This window comes from Prenolepis imparis, unplaced genomic scaffold (genome assembly GCF_030444845.1).
Source record: "Prenolepis imparis isolate NDT839.2.m4 unplaced genomic scaffold, iyPreImpa1.0 SCAF_1, whole genome shotgun sequence".
Taxonomy (NCBI): Eukaryota; Metazoa; Arthropoda; class Insecta; order Hymenoptera; family Formicidae; genus Prenolepis; species Prenolepis imparis.
Genome location: NW_028141159.1, coordinates 14,980,367 through 15,007,628, shown reverse-complemented (window position 1 = coordinate 15,007,628; position 27,262 = coordinate 14,980,367). Strand labels below are relative to the sequence as shown.

The 27,262-nt window shown below is 31.8% G+C and overlaps 1 protein-coding gene across 8 annotated transcripts in view; it reads right to left on the bottom strand.

Moving 5' to 3' along the window:
- Positions 1 to 27,262, bottom strand: part of Oamb (Octopamine receptor in mushroom bodies) — a 140,406-nt gene that overhangs the window by 56,452 nt on the left and 56,692 nt on the right. Inside the window, exon 1 of one of the 8 annotated variants that reach the window (XM_083055634.1) lies at positions 25,869 to 25,913. The exons of the other annotated variants lie outside the window; for them this stretch is intronic. The gene's annotated coding sequence lies outside the window, so the exon portion shown is untranslated. Of the gene's footprint in view, positions 1 to 25,868; positions 25,914 to 27,262 lie in introns of those variants that run through there. 8 annotated transcript variants of the gene reach the window in all.

The window sequence follows — 27,262 nt, the reverse complement described above, 5'->3', positions numbered from 1 at the left end:
ACACAATTTACACACTCGCTAAAAAGTTAAGATTCGCTGTTACGAAATAAAATTTACTGAGCGAGAGGCCCTTCCAGAGAAGCTGTCGCTCTTTCAAGACCGACTATAATACTTTAAAAAAGTTTTCTTCCTCGAAGTAACACTTCACAGACTTCATGATAAAACATTGTAATACGTTGTGTAAAAACAAAATACAATACGTCGTTTATAAGAGTTCTGACAACCGGTTAGCGCTAGATGGATATCGTCGTCAAATAGATTGATGAAAGATTGCGACAATGTGACAAATTATTAGGAAATATCTCATATATTCTGAAGCGGTGATGTAATAAGAATGCAAAGTTCGCTTAAAAGTGGAGAGAATAAACATAGCCGCAACGTGACTAGATTTCTCAAGTTCGCCATACTCTATTTTAGAATATCCTATTATGATAGTATAAAGAATTTCGAACATTCAGATATGATGCAAAAATGTAAACTTTATTTGAATACGGAAAAAGCAGGCTAATGTAAAACGCTAAAATAGTCAGATCTTTAAATTAAACGATACAATAATAGTTTTTCATCCATCCTTTTTTAATTGATAAGGTTTAAAAATTTTTTATTTAAACTGGTCTTGGAAAATATCAATAGATTCATATGACTCTCTCAATCTCAAAACAAACTGCACAAATAAAAAATTAAATAATAAAATTAAATAATAAAATACTAACAAAAATATTTGCGCGATTTCGTTAAAATTATTGCAGTCGAATAAATTAACATGATAATCATGATTTTATACTAAACATGTTCTAGATTTTTATTGTCATTTATAACGAAGTGTTGGAAGTTCATTCGAATATCCATTTTAACTATTCGTCGAGACAAAAAGCAACGCGATATTCCTAACTCCCTATTAGGAAACAATTGGCTCACTCGATGTGTGAGTTCAAGGTACGCCGATCAGAATATCGATTCAATTTCATAATGTAGATACCTCAGAATAATACCCCGACTCGATGATGACGACGACTTTTATTCAAAGTTCGTTCTTAAAAATGAGTGTCTTTTGAAATTAACGAAATTTTTTGCAAATGCTTTGATCTGCATTAAGCGACTGACTTATCTCTCCTCGCGTAGCATTAATGTGCAAATAATAGAGGGTAATCCGAAAGGAAATACAAATATTATATAGTCATTATTATTTATTAATTCAAGTGTTAAGAGATTTGAAATATTTGCATTTTAATAAAAGATTTTGATGGGAAGATCGATGTATCAATTTCTCACATTATTGTAAAATTAGCTTGAGAATCTCAAATATTTGTATTTCCTCTATTATGATCATTCTATATACACGTTTGTGTGAGAAATCACGGGATATTAACTTCTGTTTGCCGAAACTTCCGGGATATAGTGTTTAGATGAAGATAAACGTGCCGCAAGCCTTAGATATGCGCGGATCGATGACTCGTTACGTGAACTTGTTCTGTCAATATTTTAAGAAGTCATTTGGATGTCGTTTATTTAAAATAAATCCCTCTTCTGTAAAATATATGCATAACGACCATCGAAATTGAACAACATATGTATACGTATCCCACGAGATAAAATAAAACTATTATTCAGAATATTTTATGTCATCGAATGAATGCGATATATTATGTGTATATGAATTATGTACAATTAAAAAATATGGCAAGTATATGTTTTCACGATTTATGGGATCTGTTTTATATTGTGAGAATGTCAGGTTCGTCTAGAACATTAAAATATATGCGTCCAAGCGCGTAATAATAAATCAGAGAATAAATATCGTTTAACATCAGTTATACAATTATGAAAAAACTAATGTTTTTTTTTTTAAAGTTATAATACTCTCATATATTTCATTTACAAGTGAGCATATATAACTGGCCGATGGTATTTTAGGAATCTAATCTACTATTAATCAAACGCGAATTAAAGAGATAACGTCAAAAATTGTATTCATTTACCGCAACGTGTTCGACGTATGATCTTTAATCTGACTTTTGTAATCGAAACGCAAGGGAAATTTTAAAAATCGGTGTGATATTCAACACATCGAAATATCAAAGATCCCCTTTCACGTATTTCTGTTTATCTTGAACGAGATTCAACATGTGACATAAAAATCGTACACAATTGCGTTAGGCAAATCAAGTTTCGACGTCCTGTGTTAACTATTAACGAATTCGTCCTGCTCTGGGAAACTTTTGTCTTAATGCAAATTCCTTGTCACCGTACCGTAACGTCGACCGTTTAATTAACGCAACCGTCAATGTTACTTACGACTGTGCACATTGTGGACTCAACACCGCGAAGCCGTATTATAGCATTAATAATTAGCCTAATGACGAGCCTCGTCCCGTCCAAACCTGACGTGATGCTTACATGGCAAACAGTTGGAGAATTCCCCCGGTCCATCCCGTTGTTTCCGACAAATTACGGCGTTTGATCGCTTATAACACTTGTTAAGCTGTACCGCTACTCCGATCATTCTGCGAATATCTTTCCTTATCGAATTCTTGCGACATATTGCGAGATTATTGTTAAAATCGAAAGTATTCATGTATATTTAATTATCGTATTTAGAATGACAAAAAATATAAAAATAATGAAATTTTGTAAATGTGGATTCAACCTTTAAAGAAAAAAAAATATATTTTTTATTTTTTAACATTTACTATTTTTGTTATTGAAATAATAATAAAAGTTTTGTTAAAAGCTATCCAAAATTAATTAAATTTTTGTTATCCATTTGATTCATTAAAATGTCAGCAGCAGAAAACTATTAATGCGTCGATATTTCATCGAGTAAAAAGTTTTCTTCTCTATTAGATTCATTAAAATGTGATCTGCAAAATATTATTGATACCTCGATATTTTCATCGAGAAAAGGTCAATTTTAAAAATTGCACAAGGAATCTATTGTTAGATCCTGTATATTGCAGAGCAATTTGTGTTTTAAGTTTCAGTTCATTAAAAGTGTGTTAAATTTAATACAAATTTCATTCAACTTCATTGGAATGATCAATAATACTTCTCGTTCATAACATTTCCTGCATTTAATTCAAGCATAATATTATGTTTTCCTGATATTGACAGCAGAGACTACCCGTCATATGCAGTACGTCACAACGTAACGAGAACGATTTATGAATAGATTGTAAAGTCCATGCCATCGCGTTCACGTCACGAAAAATCATACATCTATTTCCCGAGCGGAAACGTGAATTTCATTATTCGCGAGACAACATATGATATACAATATGGTAAATCGACATCGTGAAACAAATTAATCACGAATAGATCATTGGAAAATCATCACGTGTGCGAACAATTTCAAGTCTCGTGCTCGAGAAATATTTCCCTCACGTACGTGTTCGATCGAATCTGAGCCAGATATCGTTAATCTAATACAGGGATTTATCGGCGATAGATTGTCCTAATCGTGGATTTTGCCGCGATATCATCGCGCGGAGACTAGACATCGCTAGATATTCGTTTGTCATTCCTGTCGGCGCATACGTAATGTATGGACATAATTCACAACACGCCATTAAAATGGAGAAGCGAGAAAAGGGATCGCGAGGGAACTCTCAAAATTATCTCGATATTATTTGATGGCGAGCCGAGGTGGGGAGATGTCAAAATTGAAATCTCCAGCATCACCGTAACGCAATATTTATCCAAGCTGTCAAATCTATCAAGAGCAAATCTGGCAAAGTGTCTATTACAAGTTTCGTCGACGGAGAATAGATAGAATAAATATATCATCGATTGCATTCTGTGTCTATCACACACACACAACCAATCGCTATGTCATCAATCATATATTGCATTTGGCAAATCTGATCGTTTTATGCCATTATCATATTATGCCCACAGGCTCTTTCCTGGCTTATAATGCGGACGCAGTCGATGCCAATCTATGCTATACTGATCAAATTTGCTGCCAAAATATTCGCACACTGCTAACATTTTGCTTGAATGAATATAACATGTACGTGCAACTCTGATTTATTGAAACGCGATTTTAAAATCTGTCGAACAATATATATTTTACACAGATATACTCTGTATGTTTTACAGAATTAAACATTTCAAACGAATAATTATATGAAACAAGCCAGGTGTCATCTGGTAGTTAATTATATGAAAAAAATACATCATGAATAAATTTCGCGCAGCTCTTTATAATACTTAGGTACATTATTTGCGGACGTATCACCGACGATAATCGGATATGAACGCGGACGCGTATTTATCTAACCGCATCAATTTATTCGTAACGGCGGATTAAGCGCGTAATCTGCATATAACGCGATTCGCTCCATATTCGCGCAATTTATTCATCGTTTCGACCGAATCGCCGATTATAAGCGAACGCGGCGCGCATAAATATTAACTGCCGCGCGCGACACTCGAGGTTTATTACTCGATCTCCTCGAATCAGGACGAACCGATGATCTATCGCTACCGATCACCGTTTATCGTCGGCCTGTGCTGTGTGTCGCGGCAATTAATTACAGCTCTCAAAGCAACATTCAATTATCTCGTTTGATACGCCTCCAAACTGCGCCCGCTTATCTTCAACAGGTTTCACTGCATCATTCCGATGAGCGTTTTCCGTGCGCGAAAGTTTGTTTTTTCTTTTTTTTCGTTCATCCTCCTGCTCTCGCCGCGCATTCGCAAATTTAAATAACCATTCGTCCCTCCGTCACCCACATACATAGAATGCCGAATTGATGGCACAAAGCGAAATAGCACTGTCGACAAATATGCCCGTGAAAATTCGCACGCAACCGACAGCTCTCCCTGTTCTATCGCGCGATAAATAACGAGACACACGGAAATGCAAATAATGGAGAAGGGCGGGAAGCGTGCGGTCTGATTTTTCATTTACAAAACAATCACCGTTTCATTGTGTGCTTTCAACTGCAATTGAAAATTATTTCGATTTATTAAATAATTCATTACTATTTGTCTTTATATGAATATATGATTATATATAATTAATTATATATGATTATATGTATAATAAAATGTATCTCTCTTTTTCTATCTCTCTCTCTCTGTGATTATGTATACATATCACCATGCGCATAATTTGCAGCACTCATTTATTTGTGGTTAGTTATAGATAATGCAGATCGTCAATTTTATTTCCAACCACTAAAATCACAATGAAGAAAATTATATTTTTAAAACGAGAGAATAATGAGTAAAAAAGACTTCTATATAATTTCTACATAAATTTCTATATAAATTTCTTTATAAAAAATGCAAATTATATATGTAATTTTATATCTTTGAGTCGCTAAATATAATATGACAGTATTTAAAATAATGGGAAAAAAATTAAAATTTTTAAAAGTATCAAAATAAATTTGTTTTAATACGGTTTAATATATTAATATAGTTAGAGTAGGTTTTATTCTAATTAATTATTTGTATTATATAGTTTATTCTTATAACTATTTTTAACTGAAATTTAAAAATACTTTTAAAAATTAAATATCTCAGTAATATTAAATTTAACATAACAAAACCAATATGAGACATATAAAATTAAACGATAAAATATATATTTAAAAAGTTATTTTTTTTATTGAAAGAATCTTAAGTTCTCTTTGTCTACTTAAACCTTCTCATATTTTAATAACAATGAGAGAATTTACAAATGTAATAAAGTATACTATAATAAAAAATGAATATAATAAAATATCAGCGCAAAATTTGAAGAATTTAAAAAAATCTAATGTGCCATTAATAAGACTTCCAGTATAAAAGTCCACTACTACAAAGCTATTTTAACATTCTTATAATTAAACAATGCACGCAAATGCATACTTTATGGAACTTCCAATTCTTTTAATAATAAAATAATAAAATAGATTTTTTATTAAATTTTATAATTTCATCATATTAATTTTACCATTTATTGTCAAGCATTTAATTTTGAAGTATTAATTAAATAACTTAAACAAAGTTAACTGCATTAAAAAAACTTTATTTCGATTCTTCTAAGACGAACTTTGATCACTTTTCACTATATTTCAGACAGATAAAAATATTATCATTTCATATTCAGCGATTTAAAAAACACAAGATTATGTGTATAATTTACATTACACTTTCTTTGATAGAAATCGGTCCATCATTTCTATCCATCATTCTTTTACTCAGCGGTACACCGGTACAGCGGAAACCGTTCCGAAATATCTACTAGAAAGTTTGTTATCAACTTTTAGCGATAAATTTCTCATTATTAGAATATCTCCTTCTTTAAAGTTTCTTGTCTCTTTTGGGGTTAAACTCAAGGGCATCGAGCGTAAACTTCCGCGATGAGGGGAACATCCGATTTGATATAGCGGATTTTCTCGCAACAGCGATCACCCGCCGTCGTATAATGCATTCCACGCATGTTTTTATGGTGCAATCTCGGCTCGCTAGAGACGAGATATTACCTGATCTATCTCTCGAGGGCACGTCTATACACATGTACACGTGCGAAGATAGAGCGACGCGAAGAGAACGGCAGCATTTTGGATTGCAGATACGTGTACAAGAAATTCCCGGGATTCACGCCCTCGGGGACGAGGGTCCTCTCCCGATCGATCCTTCATTTTCCTCGACTTACGTTTTTAACCCCGACTAATGCGGCACTCCGCGGCGAATACATACGTCTTGCGTTCGAAGAGGAATCAGTTTTTCTTTGGCGCAAAACACGCTTGCAATTGATCAATTCATGGAATAAAATGTACTTGAGATTGCAGAAAAATAGTTGACAAGTTGATAGTATTTAAATGGTTTTATCCGATATTGCAAAAATAAATACAAAGAGAAAGAGAAAGGCATTAAAAATCAGAAATTTTATATTTATATATTATATGTTATATAAAGAAAACAAGATTCTTTATTATTATTACAAAGAAATTTTATTATTTGTTGTGAAGGAAATATTATATATAGGTACACAATATAATCCTCAACATTTATTGCAGAATTATTTTGCATTGAGAAATTAAAATTAATTTTTTTTTCAAAAGTATATTATTCTGTTTCTATTTTTTTACATTTATATTATTATGTACGAAAATTTTGATATATATATATATCAAACATTTAACGATAATTGTATGATAACAAAGTGTAAGAAAAATATTTCTAGCAAGTGAAAGAAATTTGCAATCCAATCCCTGAGATTAAATGGACTTAGAACTGATTTTCTTAATACCATTTTTTTGCTGTCAGATGCTGCGATGTTGATTGTCTCCGACTGATTTGCATTGCCGAGGGACTCTTATCCTAAAAGCTTTTGCTTAAAATAACATCTCCGGTATACACGGCATGGATAAATCTTTGCCAGGCGAGCAAGTAAGTGCAATCGGCGATGTTTGATTTTTACGTATTTATAAGAAACGGAAATGGGTTCAGAAAAGAATGTCTCGTGGAAAAAACTACTGCGTTAGAAACTTCTATCTTTCGTTTGCAATAGTCAGTATTTCTATAAACTGCAAACTAATTTGCTTCGAATTTGCTGTCGACAAGCATTGGATTGTCTCATATCATTGTCTCCTAATATATCGCTCTGCAATCACGAAGTTTCGAAAATCAATTAGATTAAAGTTTATTTGACGAAAGTTTATTTTGCAATTGGCACAAACTTATTCGTTTTCTGAACTAAAATTTTTTTTTAATACAAAGTGTATGTGTGTTGTGTCTCAAAACTCACGTCTTAAATTTAATTAAATCTAGAGTTAATTATACATATTTCTTGCAGGAATATCATAGCAATAATAATTTGTTGTAAGTATGTGCACAAAGAATAAATTAAATTTTTGAAATGCGATTAAAATCTTTCTTTATCTGAATTCAAATAGAGTTTAAAAAATAGACGAAAAATGAGATTTTATTGCTTGAAATTAAAATTGAATGTTTTAAAACATTCAAGCTGATAAATAAATCTCTATTAATTAAATTCCATTAAAATTCGCAATAAGTATAATATCTTTTCAATTCTTTTTTTCTCTTTTTGGATCAGTAATATATCTCAGGTATTTCGATTGCCCTCGAGCGAAGGACGAGAATCATGAGTCCTTCCGTGTGCAGTTTCTTAAAGAGAAATACTAATTGGTTGTAAAGCAGCTTTCGATGGTCTTGATTATTTTTAAATATGCGCCAAATATTATTAATTCCAACTTTTCTGTCTCATGATGTTACAAATTTAGACCAGTAAATAAATCAATATTATTAAACGTTATATAAAAATGTACCGGAAACATTTCTTGCTTACTATAGAATAATAAGAATCATAAAAATAATTACGCGTAATTTATTCTTCAATAATAAGAGAGAGAGAGAAAAAGAGATAAAAATCAATACTATAGAATATTGTTAAAAAACAATTTTGTAGTTACAATATCATGTGAAGCATTTGTCATATATATAATTCTTAGAAGAACATCAAATATCAAGATAAAGCAAAAAGTAGCGAAATATCTTACAAAAAATTGAATCGTCTGATAAGAGTCCTTTCTCCATCGCCCTTGTTAAATGTCAATATACATATATCGGGAACGATCTTCTCGTATTCGATCAACATACGGTACGAGTTATAAATCGTAATGCCGTTCATATAGAAGAATCAATACGCAATGGAATTCTCTCGATCCGAAACCATATAATCTTCGCGAAAGCTCTCGATATTTGCGACTAATAGACATGGGAACATCTCCAGAAACTTTATCACTCACGTAATTCCAGGACGTGTCAGCTCCGATAACTGGCGAAGGTGAGTCCACAAATATCACTCGGCTGAATACACAGTGTCAATCGAAATATGAACCGAGTTTTTAGAGCGTTAAATTGTCGCCATATCTCCCGTATCCTACACTAATACAGCCATTGTGTCTAACGTGTTAGAAAATAGTACCAAAGAAAAATAAAAGTGGAAAAATGTTATAGATTACTATCGCGTAAGAAAAACAGCGTACAAGCAAAAGATCTGTTTTGAAGAGAAAGATACAATTAAAGTTTCTATCTCATCGTACAGAATACTTGGCAGTTATAACGAGTTCATTTAATGAAACTGTAATTACATCCTTTCCTGCTAAATGACTTACAAGATCAAATAAAAACTTCTTTAAAAACAGTTTTCTTGCTTATGTTTCTTTCCTTTAGCTCCATCTCTTTCGTTTCAATTAATCTAATATTTTAAATATTGATTTTAAATATATCTAAAAATAAATAGAATAAAGTAACGTTAATATCTTCTTCCAAAGTAAGAGTTTATATCAATATTATATTTCAAATAAATAGAAAAATTTACTGACGTTTCAAATTGACAAGTAAAATAACGATACACTTATTAAACTACAACTAGTACGCTTTTCGGTTAAAATGCGAATCTGCATAAAGAATTCAGCATTCACTTAAAAGGAATATTGTGGTGTTTAAAGATTAACGTGAAATGCTCGATTTAATATAAATGGTGGAACTATTGTGTATAACATTACGCAATTAAGTATTTCGTTTAACGCGGAGGCGTGTACCTCATCCAAATTTCATACTTATTAGCTTTAATGATACAACGTGGGCGAAAGCAGATTAAAGAGTAATTCGGGAGACCGATAAATTTCCTGCCTCAGCCGAGACAAAGTCCCAACGGCGAGGTAATTAATCTGATTAATCCAAAGTTGGAATTCGCTAAATATCACTTAATAAATGAGAAAAATTCGATAAAACAAGAGCTGATAGTCGCATTGCGTCAATTTTCTGCAGTACTCACATACACGCGAGAGAGAGAGAGAGAGGGAGAGAGACAGTTATTAACTTTAGAATAAAATTTAACATTAATTTTTATATTAATGATTTTTAAATGTGTGTGCATAGATATGTATATAAAACTACTCAATATAAATCAATTTTGTCTTGAAAAGCTCAATTATAAACAGACTGATCACGTTATGTCTGATAATTCCTATTATTCTGTATTCCATGTGTGGAGTAACATTATGCAAAACAATGCGAATATGGTTTGGATACAATGCCCGTTTCCATTCCCCCACGACTAATCCCTGACAATTATAATGAGAATTCGCGTTTGAGAATTCTTCTCTTTAGAGATCGCACCAAATTATTACGTGCTAATTATAAAAGCTAACTTTTTAATCTCGTTAAAAATAAAATTGAGTTAAAAAATGTTTTCTTAAAGTTTAGCACGATTAATTTAGTCAATTCAATCATGTGGCCAGATTTTCAACAACTATTAGAAAGCAATGTTAATTACCATGAAAAGAGAATTACCGATCTCTAATGGACGCTGGGATTGCGTTATTAATTATCTGTATAATTTAGGCTATGTTGCTTATATACATATATACATACATTTATGTGCGTGTGCGTGTAACACACGTAATAATATAAAGTAAAGCCACTATGTTGCGCTGCCGCAGTTTACAAATGCCATTTGCTAATGGTAAAGACGGAACACAAGTCGACTAATTCCACGAGATTTTCGCACCAACAAGTGCATGTTATATCTCACTGACTGAAATGTTACATGGTTACTGAGCAAAGACACTCCACATTCCGTAACGTCGAGAATCTATTTTTCTTTAGCACGAAAATAGGGAACTCGGGCACTCTTTAACTTTTCCTTTTTTTTCGCTCGCTCTTTTTACTCCTTCTTTTTTTCAGTCGTAAACTTTACTTGCATATGACGTTGCCTGAACAGTTACAAAGTGTTACAGCTTATTTTCCCAATCAAAAGAGTGCATATCGTATATTTGATATTACGAATTATGCCGGTTCATATTCTTTTTTAATTCTCTGTAACATCGATATATATTATTTTTCTCAAGTTCGCATTTCATAGAGAGAGAGCGATGTTTCAACATATTTTTATTTCACGTGGAATGATCGTACGCAAATGTTCGTATAATATCTTAAAACAATAATACAAATTGATAGCCGTATTTATGTAACTTTAGTTTTCTGAATGCTCAAAGAAATGTAAGTAAATGTTCTCAAAGAAATGTAAGTAAAACATATTCTAGTATGAATGCTAATATTTAATGCTTCGGAGAATTTATAATTTGACAAAAATTTTGCGTCTAAAAAATTCAACGGAAAAACATGAGGTAAATCAGTTTGCAGAAATCTCGATGAATCTTTTCCCGCTACTTATAGAACATAATTCGTAATCTTTTCTCATCTTTCTTCAGTGCCTAAGATAACGCGATCGCAACAGCTGGTACCTTAAAATTTTTGCCGAACAACAAAGCTCATGACGATGTAACCATCTTTCGAAGAATCTCGTTGGATTTACATTACGTGATGACCCATATTCTTTTGACGCCAAGTGAAGAACGTAATGAATTGTTCTGTCTACTGCACGATATTTGTTACATAAGAGAATTCCGACGTTATTTCTTCCTTTTTTATTTAAGCTCAAATCAAACAATAAACTTGTTAAATTGAAATTATTTGCGATCAATTGCAGATCAAATCTTCCGATATTAGAATATCTCGTAACGGAATAAATATAATTTATGAATAATCATTAAATCAAATACGCTAGTTATTTTTTTATCACATTTAAAAATATAATTATATTTTTCCAAAAAGCGTTATTTATGTTATATTTATATTTATGTTATGTAATTAAAAATATATTTTTTTAAATTAAATATAATAAAATAAAATAAAATATAAATTTTTTTTCTAATTTTGCATTTTATGAGAATTTTTAAATGGTTTCTTTATTTACTCAATTTCAACGACACTTTATTCATCTAATGTTCTTTCTTCTAGAATCGTGAATCACACGAGATACCACGGATCGTTAGTCAATCTCAATTAATTTCAGCAATCGCATTTTCTGTTAAAACACACACCATGTCCTCCATTGTTATCTACAGCGCAGAACGAAGCGAAGCCATAAATCGTCAAGAGAGAAATGAAGCTCCAACTAAAACTATCGAATCACAATTTATTGCACCGAGCGATTGTGCAATCTTTATAACCGCCGAGATTCGGCGCTATAAAGTTTCTTCAATCGTAGGATTTTCTTTAATCGACCGATTATCCGGTTCACGTTTCTCTCTCTCTCTCTCTCTCTCTCTCTCTCTCTCTCTCTCTCTCTCTCTCTCTCTCTCTCTCTCTCTCTCTCTCTCTCTCTCTCTCTCTCTCTCATTCTCTCATTAGACATTTATGTACATTATAATTTCTTTAAACTCCAGCAATAAGCACATTGTATGTTTCTTACATTTTGTTATACAATTCCTTTTTTCTTATATTTATTATTTATATTTATTGTTTAAATTAAAAAGCTTCTTTATCAAAAAAATTCTTTATCCTGTAATAATGCTAAAAAGAAACATAATAATAGATACTTTCTTTAATTTAATCAAAAATAAAAACCTATATGTATAATTTAATAACATTTATTTTTTACATATTTCTATTTTTAATATTATTGGAAAATGACATGATATGAAGGAATTATAAGTATATTAAGGAAATATGAAGTATATTAAATATATTTCGCGTGATTTTTTGGAAATTAATTTTCTCGTATGACATTTTGAATTTTCCTATTTCTCAAAAACTTTAGAAATATCATAATTATCCATGTTCTTCGCGTTTCATCATTTCTATTCTGTTCTCGTGTTCTTTGAAGCAAACAACTCGAAACACTTCCCGAGTTTCCGACAATTTATCTCCAGTTCCATTATCATAGATTCATTCCCAGTTCCTCTTTTCATTGCACAAAACGGTGAATTACGTGACAAAGTAAATGTCAATAAGCTTGCAAAATCATGGATAAAAATATGGAAAGAGAGAAACTAGTTGTAAAATGAAATTTACATTAGAACAAAAGAAAACGAGAAAGCAAACGGAAAAGTGCAATGTAAAATATGTCAAGTTTCTAAAAAATAAATAAATTTTATATATATAATATAACATATAATATATAATATGTATAGAGTATAAGTATATGAAAAATTGGACATTTATGATAATGAATTGTATCTGTGGATAGAAATCTGCAGATGAGATAGAAATGTCTAAAAGTTATGATACTAAACAGCAATTAAATCGTGTTATCTCGTTATCGTGTTCTCATCGCATTAAATATGAATTTCATGTTACTTGTTGAATAATCCTGTCGCATTGAATTTAAGTTCAGGTTTCACAGAAATCAAATGTGGTTGATTCGTATGTTGTTACGTAAAGTTAGAAACAACACGAGTGACAAATGCATCATTCGATAGATCAGAGAAACTCATTGACTACGCGAGGAAAGATATGGATAAATAACTTATAAAACATATATATATATATATATATATATATATATATAAAGTTATAATATTTATATATAATATTTTCACAAACGCGTATATAATATTTAGATAAAAATATTTGATATTACAAAATTAAAGAGTTGATCATTAAATAAAAAAATTAATCTTATATTAAAAAAATGTCACAAGTGCTGTAATTATTATTGAATTACAAATAATTTAATATTAAAAAAATTTTAATTTTCTGAAATATTTTAAAAAGCATGAGTCTACTGTTTATTTTCCATTGCAATTCTATGTATATTATAAACTGGACTTAGAAAATTCATCGCGTTCTCGATTATCAAAAGATTATTACTCTTAATCCTATGACATTGCGAAAGTTGCGAAATAATTGAGCGTCGCTTTTAAATAAATAGGCATGACATCAAGCAACGGGTAAGTTCTTTTCGTCGTATTTGATCACACGGCCCGATTTCAGTGCGTGGAAGCACGAAAAGAAAATAAAATAAGAATTTTTGCGATGTCAAGAGAGAACAACGAGAATTTTCTATATCTTCGGTTCCTAATTAGACAGTCTTCTCTCAGTCTTTGAAGTCATCAGCGCTCTGTTACAGTCTCCTACCGATTCTTTTGTTTTTTATCATTAGTCTGCGCTTTTTATCATTGTCTTACACGGGCTGCTTTTGTTCGGTCATCCCCCCAAGTAGCACGGTAGATCGGTTGTAGCATTCTAAATTTCACAAACTAAAAAGCAGCTATAACCGCTCTCCCTACGTTCCTCAATGCTAGCAAGTCGTAATCAATAATGGAAGGGTAAATGTTGTTCTCGATGAGGAAGCTTGTTAGTTCATACAATATCTGAATTGTATCCGAACACGCTTTTTTAATTGTATTGCCTCATAGATTGAGCGTGACGCACATTTTGTGACAGCATATACTACGCTACAGTAGATCGAAATCGGCTGTACTTTATCGCTCCCGCTTTTATCGCTTTACAGTAGACCAAAAGTAGGTAGTATTTCATCCATGCTTCCTTCAAACTACAGTAGATCATAAGTAATTGATATTTCACTTCCACTTCTATCGCACTACAGTAGATCGAAAGTAATCTGTATTTCATGCCAGCTTCTATCGCACTACTGTATATTGAAAATAATTTGTATTTTATGCCAGCTTATATTGCACTACAATTCATTGAATGTACCTCACATTTCTATCTGTCTATACACTATATTAACAGTCCTTTATAAATCTCCGTAAAATTTTATATTTATTATTATTAAATTATATTCATTATATATAAATTGAATATAAATTGTATATAATTGACCTAAATAGTCACTTATTTGTAAAAAATGCATTAAAAGTGCAGATAAAAGTAGTCTCTCGGAATAAATAAGATGAATAGGAAAACAACTGTATCTTATTTAATAAACAATAATTACGACAAGACTGCGATATGTATAAACAAATTAAATCGAGAAAAGGCCATAGACAGTCATAGCGATTCTTAGTCAAATAATATTTGTGTGTAATTATTTTTAATTTAATAAAATCTTATAGATAACCTTTGCGATACTTTCTACGATGCTACTGAGAAGATACTGAAACTTAGCTTTCTTTCCACTCACAGATAAAAACAAAGAAATATTAAAACAAAGAATGATAATACATAATAGAATATGTATAGGACAAAATCAGTTAACGGTAGCATGATAATATGATAAAATCCTATATGCTAGAGATGAACACACATTACCTAAATGCGTATAGCTCTATAATAATTGGATACATTCCATCAGTATATAGTAATTAAAATGTTTCATCGTTGAACTACAACAGTAGCATAATATTGTAATAAAATCTTATTTTCCCGTAAAGTGCGTATGCATGAAATTAAATATAATCAGGTAGATGCCATCAACAAGTAGTCACTATGACAGTGCTACATTATTTCGATACTGTTACTTCATATTAATGAAATTGTAGCCAATTTTTAGTATGCTCTCCAAATGTTAGGAATAATACACATACACTATCGGATTAGTATATTTCTAACTGAAGTAAGAATATAGAAACTTCGAAAAGTTATATATAGTAGGATACATGTAGAATGCTTTCGGCAGGAAATTGTTGATGAATTTATCGTGCAAGAATTGAAATAATTTAGTAGAACACAAATGTAGCGAAGAAACAGGTAGCTTCTTCATTTAATTTACTATGCGTGAAGAATTGTCAAATATTATTCATGTACAGGTTGTGCGTTCTCTTTTTGCTACCTGGGTCCCGGATCCGACCCCAACTCTCCGTCGCTAGAGAGATGTTTTTCTTTTCGATATTGCCTTTCTGTTAGCCAACTTGTAAGATATTTTTGCTGGCCAACTCGCAGGATGTTATTCAGGACATTATTACGTCGTAAATAATTATGTAGCGACGCGATTCCGTGAGAAATGACACGTTTCTGCTCCCGTATAAATTTATCATTTGCGGATTGAATAATAGCGACAGTTACTTCACTTGGACGAAAAAGATAAAACTTCGAAAGAAACGAATCCAAAAACTTTCATCCTCGAATAAATTCTTGATTGATATGTGGCGAGAAAGATATAGGCTCACAGAGCATAGATCATCTATTGCTCGTTTAAAATAATATACATTTTTATGTTTAAACAATAAGTTTACTCCTTAATTAATTCGAAAAATAAATAAAAATGGGAAAAATATTATAAAATTCTTTATAACTTCAATAATTCTTTAATTTTATCATTGATGCATCTATTATTTCTTAAATATTTTTTCTTTAAGGATTTTTTATCCAACAACTTTTATACAACAAATTATAAAAGATAGTAGAAATAGATAATGCCTTACTTTCATTTCTAAAAAATTTAGAAAATAATATAAGAATTCCTGGTAAAGGATCTCCTTTCAAGATCCTTTGAAGTTATGGTCCGTTTAGTCCGGCATGCAACTGTCTTTATTTGCCGTCAGCCACTTTGTCTTACTCCTCTTTCTCTCTCTCTCTTATCTAGCTCATTAGCACGTCCGTCCAAAAGGAGATTTACTTCGTTATATCTCGTTCTTGGAAATTACCCAGATCGCTACCTCCGACAACTATTATACGGCTTTCAGTTTTTCCTATTTTTTCCTCTTTATTTCCCCTCCCTTCGCTCTCTCTCTCTCATACGCAAAAACTTTTCTCTCTCTCTCTCTCTCTCTCTCTCTCTCTCTCTCTCTCTCTCTCTCTTTCTATTACTCTTCCTTTCGAGTTTTCTCAATAATTCGTCTCAAGTTCAGCACGTTTCTCGATCGTCTCTGACAACGATGTCAATCGCACTCATTTCCCGTTTTATTTCGATCTCGCGTTTTCTCGTCGTCTTCGAATTTCATCCATAAATTATTATCGAAGACGATGACGTCTTAAATGTTGGGCTTCACGCACAGTTCCCTTAGTATTATAGAACTTGGTGAATTCGCGTGAAACGAATTAACGCATCTTGAGATATAAGTAATTTGCAAAAACAAATTTGTTGTCGACTCCGCGAACTGAGATACATTAATGCTACATCATCGTAAATTTTATGTCGGGATTCGAATTGATTAAGTAGAGATTTTCAAGTTGGATGCGCCGCACAATAAAACGCGGCGGCAGCTGCTTCCGCGTTCGTCCGATTTGTATTAGCGGATACAATGCAGTGTTGGTGGCAGGCAATTGTTTTCTGCGTTAATTAGTTTCCTCGAACTCTCCGGAGAAAATGCGCGCGGAAGTGGAAGCGGATTAATTTCCAGCATTATGGAGTTTAAATCGAAATTATAGCGACCTTCTATTCACAGATAATTATGGCAGCGCGTAACATACGTGCTAAATTTTGAAACTAACAATCGTTACGATTATTATCGTCTAACCGCAATCGTGATTTCGCTAATTTCACAGTTTATTTTCTATATTTGCATTTTCACTTGATTTTAAAAATCATAACGTATAGCATTTTATATATATGTAACGTAGTGAGAGTTAATAATATGTAACGTAGTGAGAGTTAATAATAACAATGACAAATAAATCTTTTACGCCACTTATATTTTATTGCCACGGTTTGATTAATTTAGAAGGAACAACGACACAAAATTGTGGTATTAAATAACGTGAAAATCGTAGTATATATTAAATGATATTATAGTAGCAGTGACAATAGAAATACCCGTCGGACTGGGTTTACATATCAGCCTGGTCGTATAAATTAGATAGCAAAGTTCACGATGGTTAGGGAAACAACCAGAAAACTATCACTGCGAAAGCGTATACTGATTATATCAGGGGAGAAACATGGTTTCGCGATGCTGTCGATGCAGAATGAGAAAGAGAACAAAGCATATTTCGATAAAAGAAAAGCATATAGATCCAACGTACAAAAAACAGTGGTATAGCTCAATGTGCCGCGAGGTTATGAAATTTCTATAAAGTCCAAAATACAAAAAGTATACTACAATAGATAAAAAAATCTATATAAGCTTCTCTAAAAGAATTATGATTTTTTACCTTATATTTTTTTAGTTAAATATTGTTCGAAGTCTATATTATGCAACTCTCTCTAATGTTAATTATTAATTTTAGTCATAAATTAATATTAAATGTATATATAAAATAAGAATATTTATTAATTAAGGTTGGTAGATGTTGAGGATCGCCAGTAAATGAATAAAAATTATTAAACTCCTTTTTTCTCTCGACCAAACTGGCAAATGTATTTCTTAATTACAATCACAACGTTTCGACCTTTATTTTTTGGTCCTTATCAAGTGATCTATACAATCGAACGAAAGTGTGTTACACAATGTAAAAATTAGCATAGGTTGAACCGAAATTAGTGATATACATACTTACGTAATTATAATCGTAGGAGAATACTCCTTATGTCAAATTGCTATACGTCAAACATATTAGGCAGATTTTAAGCAACTAAACGATTTTTATTATTTTGTCATATATATTATTAAGATTTTCTGTGTCCTTTTGTAAATTTATTGTGTTGTTGTTTTTCTTGATAAAGAACATTTCAGCAATTTCTCTTTTTTTAACATGTATTTCGTTATGTAAAATATTTGGATGTAACCAGTCAAAGTCATGGTTGAATTCAATCTTGTGTTTGCTAATAACAGAAAGATTACTAATGTGCATTTTTATGTTGCTGCAATGTTCTTTGACTCGAGTGCTTAAATGTCTTTTTGTTTGTCCAATGTATTATAATTACGTAAGTATGTATATCACTAATTTCGGTTCAACTTATGCTAATTTTTACATTGTGTAACACACTTTCGTTCGATTGTATAGATCACTTGATAAGGACCAAAAAATAAAGGTCGAAACGTTGTGATTGTAATTAAGAAATACATTTGCCAGTTTGGTCGAGAGAAAAAAGGAGTTTAATAATATTTATTAATTATACTTTGAATATTTCAATTTACAAATTGATAGAAAGAAAGAAAGAGAAAGAAAGAAAAAAAGAGAGAAAGAAAAAAAATCACATATAGCAATACATTTAACAATATTAATATTTTTAATTATAGTTGTTAAGTATTCATGTATATGATAAAATATTTTAAGAGAGGAAACAAATTAAGAAAGGAAAAAATAATATTAATCAATATATCTCTCTCGCATTCCATTACGCGCACGAATGAGCAGTGATACATGACGAGAAATAATTTTCGTCGCATTAATTGAATACATCAGCAATCTCGGAATACCCGGCCGCATTTTTGATTATATTATTTCCCAACGGAATACGGACCGTCCGTTCTTTACATCACTCGATTGAACCAATATTTTTTCAGCGCATCGGTTATTTCATTACTTCCGCTCGAACAATATTTCAAGAAATAAAATATCCAAAAATAAATATCATGTTAGACAAGAGCTTGTAACATAAAGTTACATGAACGACATAACAAATTTATCTTTTTTTTATCTTAACAAAATGTAATACGTTTTTATGTAAAAAATCTGTTTTCACTGCTTTTAATTATTTTAATTGCATGAAAATAAAGTGAAAATAAAGAAATTTAAAGAAAGAAGAAAACAATGACGAAGAAATTTTTTCAGCATCACTCACTGTAAAAATATGATACTTCCTACAATTATATATAACTAATTACAATTACAAATCATTTTCGCCTGGTCACTTTTTAGCTACTTATGTTAAAGGTACACTTCTCCCTTCGAAGTTTTCGGGATCAAAATTGCTGCGCGATATTACACGGATTCATAAGCAAAGCGAAGGAGGATGCTCGCGAAACTTGGTTAATTGGAACATTTATGCGGCGCTTGCGGCATCATTATCCGTATAAGAGATCATCATAACGAGGGAGATATCACTCGAGAAGTTTGAAATTTTGACGGTTCCCATTCGCTCTTTTCGTCAGTCGCTCCTCTCTCGCGGCTGCAAACATCGTAATAATACCGAATATTTTTGGGCGAGGATTCGCTCAGGTATGTCGAGGGCCTGCTAAATAGTTATGACCGACGTGCTTGAACGGTGGCGGAGTTATCGCGTTAGGATATTTTAAGCGGAAGGAATCGAGATCCGTTCGACCAGAAATTCCGCCACGTTCAGCGATAATTTCGAGCAACTGCATCATGCATAACTACCGCGAAATACTTTTGCCTGTCTCTCCTTCTCCCCTCGAAACAGTCCGGAATTCCGCAGAGGGAGAAATGCTTGACTTACCACATATATGTATATATATGTATATATAATTCTTAGCAAGTTTACGAAGAGCAAGAGTACAATCAATCGAAAACGGAACGTGCATTAACTTTGCTCTGACTTCGGACATAACTAACCGCTACTGTTATATATGTAGTTACTTGAACCGAATTCCGTCTTCTCTCACTTTCCCTCCTACCGCTCCTTTCCCCAACCACTTTCAAATCTGTTTATCTTACGGAGACCGGAGGATTACGTTAATCCCCGGGGGTAGACGCGCGAAGGTAACGTGTCGTGCTACTACGAGCGCTAAAGTGGAAATCACCTCCTCTGCGACACTTGGGAGTGGGTGGAAAGCAGTCTTTCTCACTTACAACAGAAGTTCGAATTATGCCAGAAACTTTTCCTTCGAGACTACCCGGAATATTTAAGATTAATATAGTAGAAAAAAGGGAAAAAAGAGAAGGTGGTAGAAATGTATTAATTATGATTATACACATTTTTACATTGTGACATAAGTATTATATCATTCCAACAATAATACGCGGTAATAATTTGAGAAGAAGAGAAAAATTATTAATTTCCGACTTCTGTTTTTGTTTTTACGAATGAATAACTTGTTACGTGTGGCTGCATATATGTATATTGTACTCTATAAAATGTATATTTTGCAGTAAGTAAATTTCAATATACAAATACGATATTTTTCAGTAAAATTGTAACGATTAACAAATACATTGTTGAAGCTTTATGGCAAACAACAATCGTTACATTTATTGTATGCACATGTATATTAAAGAATGGAATAATTGTTTGGAATAATTTGATACCAAATTTTATTGTTAGCGTTTGTATTCCAAATGTTCGACTGTAAAAAGCGCGCTGTAAATGCATTCTTCACGAGAAACTTGCCGAAATAAAAGAAACGATGCTCTTGCGGGCGAGAAGAAACGGAAAAAATAGCGATAGATAAATGTTATACAACGCACGACATATATCGTCGAACGAATCGCTATTATGGAATTAGCTCGCGTTTAGTTCCTCAGAGGATACATTCTTCTCGTTTCTCTTGTAACGCGAAATAATGGAGGGCAATAGATTATGGGATACGTTAAAAGCTCGCGCGCACGTTGTATCATATAGCTTTTATCGTCCTTTTATCGCACCGATACATTCGTCATTGCACCAGATGTAGTTTCCCGTGAAATTAAAAGGTCCCAATAAAGCGATAGTGGCTTGTACAATCCGAGTAATGTAAATAATATATAGAGGAAAACATTTATTAAAGAGAGAATTAACTGCCTAATAATTATCCTACAATACAATTTATATTGTACGATAAGAGTATCGTACAATATAAATTATATTGTAGGATAATTATAAACTATATTGTGTGTGTAGGATAAGAGAATCGTACACTATAAATTATACGATCGTAAGATCAAAAATATGACTATAATTAATCCTTTTTATTCGAAAAATAAATGTTATTTTAATGATACTGCGAATCTACTATCAAACTTTATAGCATGACGGTAGTGCAAGAGATACTCGATTCTCATTGAAAGGTTCCATTAATTGCGCAGCACAGAGATAAAAGGGTTGATTTCGATAATGGAACATGCTTTCGGGCGCACGAATACTACTTACATCGGAGGACACATTGATTTCGTTAATGGAATAGCATTTAAACGTCGATTAATAGACGATCTAAATTAATTGCAGACCAAAGCGATATATAATATATTTATAAAAGTTACGATTGCATTTCTTATTTATCACTGTAAATCAATAACTGTAATTTCATATCAAAATTCTGATCAATTAAAGTGTAAAAATATAAAATTAGATTACTTGATTCTCTTTAAAAATATCGTTTGAGCAAACGATTATATGTTCTACTAGTTTGTTCTAACATGACGTAATCTCAAAATTATAAATTAGAACATATCGATACAAGCTAAGTATGACAGAATAATATGTTCGTCGCACGCCTGCCTGTGCATACGTAATAGAGTTTCGAATATCCAAAGATAAACATTTTCTAAACAATTGTAATTGCTTAATTTTATATTTTCACATATGACAAACTTAATCATTGCGTGAAATTGTGAGAAAGTTAGTATGCACGAATTAGCGCGAATGTCACATGATGAGTGTTAATGAAATTTTCAGTTACATTATATCATCAAGATGTGCATATGGGATATTTACAAATTAAGGTGAGACCATAAGTTTCAGTAAGGATATAATCGGATCGCTAATAATATTCTGAAGGTGAAGCAAAGTGTCATCGCATAATGAAAGCGTAAAACAGAGAAGGGAACTTATTCGTCTCGGTACGTCGACCGCGGCACAAAGTGCTAGCTTTAGATTATTACTTTACGTTGCGAACAAGTTTACGGAAGATCACGATTATGGTAATATCTCCTCGTTTTACAGCGGCCATCGTAATTCGTTCTGTCACTCTCGACGAGAGAGAAGACACTCGAGATGTTATTATTAAAAACAGCCATAAATATTCACTCTCTCTCTTTCCCCTTCATTATGTAAGTTAATACACGAACTAGTATTTCCAGTATTTTGCCATTATATTTTATAAAGCAGATTATTTTTATAAAATCGATTTATAATATATACATTACGTTTACGTATTTTCGTATAAAAATTAAATGTGGAACGTGTAAAATATCATATTTTCGCAAAAAAAATTGAAGGATTACACCAACGCAATCGCAAATATTAGGTAAATATTGGATCTCGATAGGACGTAACTCAATCTTTCACAGATTATTGATAAGGGATTTGATTGCAAATGCCAAAAAATTGCTTGCAGGTTGAATGAAAACGTTGCTATAAATGTTACGCAAAATCCTGCAAATAATATTTTGCCATATAGGATTGAAAACGGAAATAAAAACAATCCGATGTAAACGAATTCCCGCCTCTGTGCGATATTACATTGAAACGATTAAAACGTTTCAATCGACATTTAAATAACTGAAAGTAAATATTTCGTTACTACGGCGTAAATTACTTGTAATCACTAACGGATCCTTGGGGGGGGGGGGGGGGGTAATCACCCCCCTTGCAAACGAAAAAAAAAAACAGTTTTGCTGAATTCGTTTAAAAAATATAAGTACAGAAAAACAAACGTTAAAAAGCTATCGTTGATCCTGGAATAAAAGCTAAACATGAGACCAAAAATATTAAATAAAATAATTTTGTATCCCCTCCTCCCCCCATTATCGACGTCAGGATCCGCTAGTGCTTGTAATAATCTGATATAAAGTGATGCCGACTGTGTGACACATTCAAGATAGTGACGTTCAATCCACGTGCTAATATATATAATGAGATATTTGCGTTTATTAAAAAATACTATTTATTTTGTACACATTATAAGATAGGGTTTCTTAAAATTAAGAATTATTAAAACATTATAAGATAGGGTTTCTTAAGATCAGGTTTTTAAAAATTTTTTTTTATATAAATATGGTCGATTAAATGACAATATTGACAAAATGCGAAAAAAATTGGAAGACTCTTCCTTCGTCAATTTTAACTGCCTTCGGTTATGAATAAGAGAATGTTGAATTTAGAAATGATATCGCGTGTTATTTTAACGAAAAAAGAATACTCTCTTAAAAACATCTCGTGATATTCATTTGTGAATTTCACGGAGAAATAAAATTATACCTCTATAGAAACGCTACAAATAAGAGAAGATGAGTCAAATGCTAAGGGTTGCACGTTCCGACAGACTTAATATCGTAATGAGAAATGACGCGACCTGAGAGAAGAACCTCATTCAACACGTCTTAATTCAGTGACCTGCTATCGTCGAAGTGACCTTATCCGAGTGAATTTTTCGTCGGACGTTTTCTTTTTTTCACACTTTATCTGGTTCTTTAAAAAAGTTCCTTGACATTTTCCGCGTTCATTTCGACAAAATGATAGTCGCGTGTCCACCTCCGCAAAAAGTTTATTTATTTTGTTCATTTATCCTCTCGCAAAGACTCTTTAAATGATATTTTATAAATGACAAATTTTATAATCAAACTCAATATTTAGATTATGCCAGGATTATAAAAAAACATAATTTCTTGTATTACATAGGTATATTATTAAATATAAATTGTAAATAATTTGTATAATAATCTAAATTGCATTATAATATAATCTCAAAAAATCGTAAGCAAAATAATATAATTACTTCACATTCAATTAAGAAAACGTTCGTACGGTGTGAATAAACGATCGACGTCATTTGCACGAAAAAAGAACGTGGGAATATCCGATGACATCCGATGAAATTCGAAATCCGTCGAAGCGAGGATTTAGTCCCATAATACGCGGTGCTTAAATCGAAACGCAATATATCTCGGAGAGAGTTTGGCTCGTACTAAAACCGTCTTCCATTTGCGATTTTCACAACTCGTTGCAAATTCCGCAAACAATCTGCATATGAATTCTTTGTTTGCCCCCCACCTCTACACACACAATCGGAAAAATATCAACTACGTCGTCACAGCGATATCCCTTTTACCTCGCTACCTCTCCAACCCTGTAAGAGTCGTTCTCCGTCGAGAATTATGTAACCTCCCTGTCTTACTATCCCTACAACTCCTTTAAATCGATCGTATCGTATCGGACGCTCCAGATCCGCTCGAGTGTGCATCGAGTGCGCGCTTGCACATCACCTCCCCACGGCATTATGTCAGATTTTTCGCTGAATCGGAATTTGTCCGTATCTCGAAACGTGCACGGATAAAAGACCGGGCAAACCATCGCGAATTTATCAAGTACTACTATATTGTGTGTATCGATATTGCGCTTTGCGAAATTCTAATAGCCATTCCCTGGGTTGCACGGTGAAATATGAAACAAAATCGCTAATTCGCAACTCATTGTTTCGATAAAAATGAAATAATACCCGGAAAAATATGAATCAAAAATACTTTGTAAATATATCAATGAGTAAAGGTACACAGACCTTGGCAATTGCAAGCGGATAGACAACTGATATTAAATATATATGTATATTCTCTTACATTTTCTTATTTAAAGCAAAATAAATATTTGCTCGCACGCTGTAGAGAAAGAATGAGGAAAAAAAACACTTAAAAAGAAAATTAAAATTAATTAATAATATTTCGAATAATTTTCCATCAATCATCTTTAATTTTGCATTTATTAATGGAACGTATTTTAAAATCTTTTAATTATACATTACACAACTATTTATAACATATAATATTCCAAAAATAAAAGTTATTTCGATGTAAAAATTAGACATCCTTTAAAGGTAAAAATATAAGTTTTAAAATATAAATAAAATATAAAATTATTAACAAGTGGATTTACAAAATCATCAAAATTATTTCGTAGATAAAAGTGATAGCGTAGATAACAGTGCATGCTAGCTTTACTTTATCTTTACATGCATATTAAGAAAAAAATATTAATCTCCTTATTTGTATAATCGAATTACTCTATATCACATATATTTCAAATATAAGAGAATGCAAACATAAAACAGTATAAAATAAAATTAATATCAGTTTTCTATCTCTATTTATATTTGTCAAAAGGCAATTATTTATTTCATATTCACAAAAAATTTTTTCGATTGTATGTAGAAATGTACCATAAAATTTAGGGGATATCTTGATTTAAATGTAATAATATATACATTTTTTTTCAAAGAACTTAATATTTTAATATGAGTTTTGAGTTATCCGCAATTACATGAACATTTAATTTACAATAATAACAGCAAAATATATAAATTACAAGTGAAATAATAAATTAAGAATAAATGTAAATCGCTTACCCCATGGATGCTTCATCATCTAATCCCTACCCGCGATTTCTCTTCTTTCTCTGCTGTTCTTCATCCAATACTATTCCTTCATAGCATTCACACTTGCGAAAACACAGTTAAATATGATCATTCACGCACTAATTAGGATATACCGCAGAATATGACGATTATACAGCATTTTGCACACTATTTATCCACTACATTAATCGCTTTCGTAGTATATGCTTACGTGTCACAATCGCGGAAATAAATAATAAATCGCGCAAACTAGTAATAATCTCTAATTATCTGTAAAGAAGGATTGTGTGTCTCCTCGTACTTATTACGATCATATTGCGAGAGATAATATTGCGACATACGGAGAACATCTCACGATGCTGCCTGCTCGCTCGACTACCTCGGAGTGAATGACAACAACGTGACCGCGCGTAAACATACCGAGGGCTATGAGCGTTGAATATGTGGTATGTGCATGTACATATTGCCGCTACAAAAAATTTTACATATTTGTAAGAAGTAGAGCCGCATCGTTCTTCATATACAATTTGATATGCGTGAGTAGTGGAGTGGAGAGTGAGGTGCGCCTCACTATAACGAATAATAGAAAGGGGAAATGACAGACGTGTGGAGAGACGAAAAGATTGTTTTTATTCCGTCAACGTTTTGTATATATTAAGCAAGGTGTTATATATTATATATTGTTCATCAATAAAGTTTTATCTTGACATCCTTCGTAATTTTATCCAGTCCTCTCGTAAAATTAATTTACCTTACATATTATAAAATAAATAAATATAAAATACTTTGCTTCTTGTATTTCAAATTAATGATTAGTGATTGATGTATGACGGCTCTTTGTTACTCTCGAATCATTAGATTAAAATATTATTCTTTATGATTATTATACAATTAATGATTACCAATCCGTGCTGTTGGTTAACTTCTGTGATAATCTATGTTATTATACATTAAGAGACATTTGTCGAAATATGTTGGTCGATATATTTATTTGAAACAAAAATCAAAGCGATAGAAACCAAGAATTATAAATGGTTTTCTGTGGCAAAATTTATTTCTATAAATTATATATATTATGTATTTATATATTTATAAAGTAAAATGTATTTCAGGTTGCCTTTCAAATTTTTTGCATATTTAAACATAATATGTTCTCTTTCTTTCGAATTGAAATCGCCGTAATGTAAGAATCGAAGAATTTTTTAGTAACGAAAAGCTAAAGATACATCAATTGTTAATAATTAATTTGAAGCTCCAAAAAGAATATTTCGTATTCATTTCTTTTATAGTGCGTTAAATATTTTATTACGATTGCGAATTAATTATTATACTGTATTCGGCATTTGTGTAACGTGCTATTGTTTACATGCCGTGTTTACATAGTC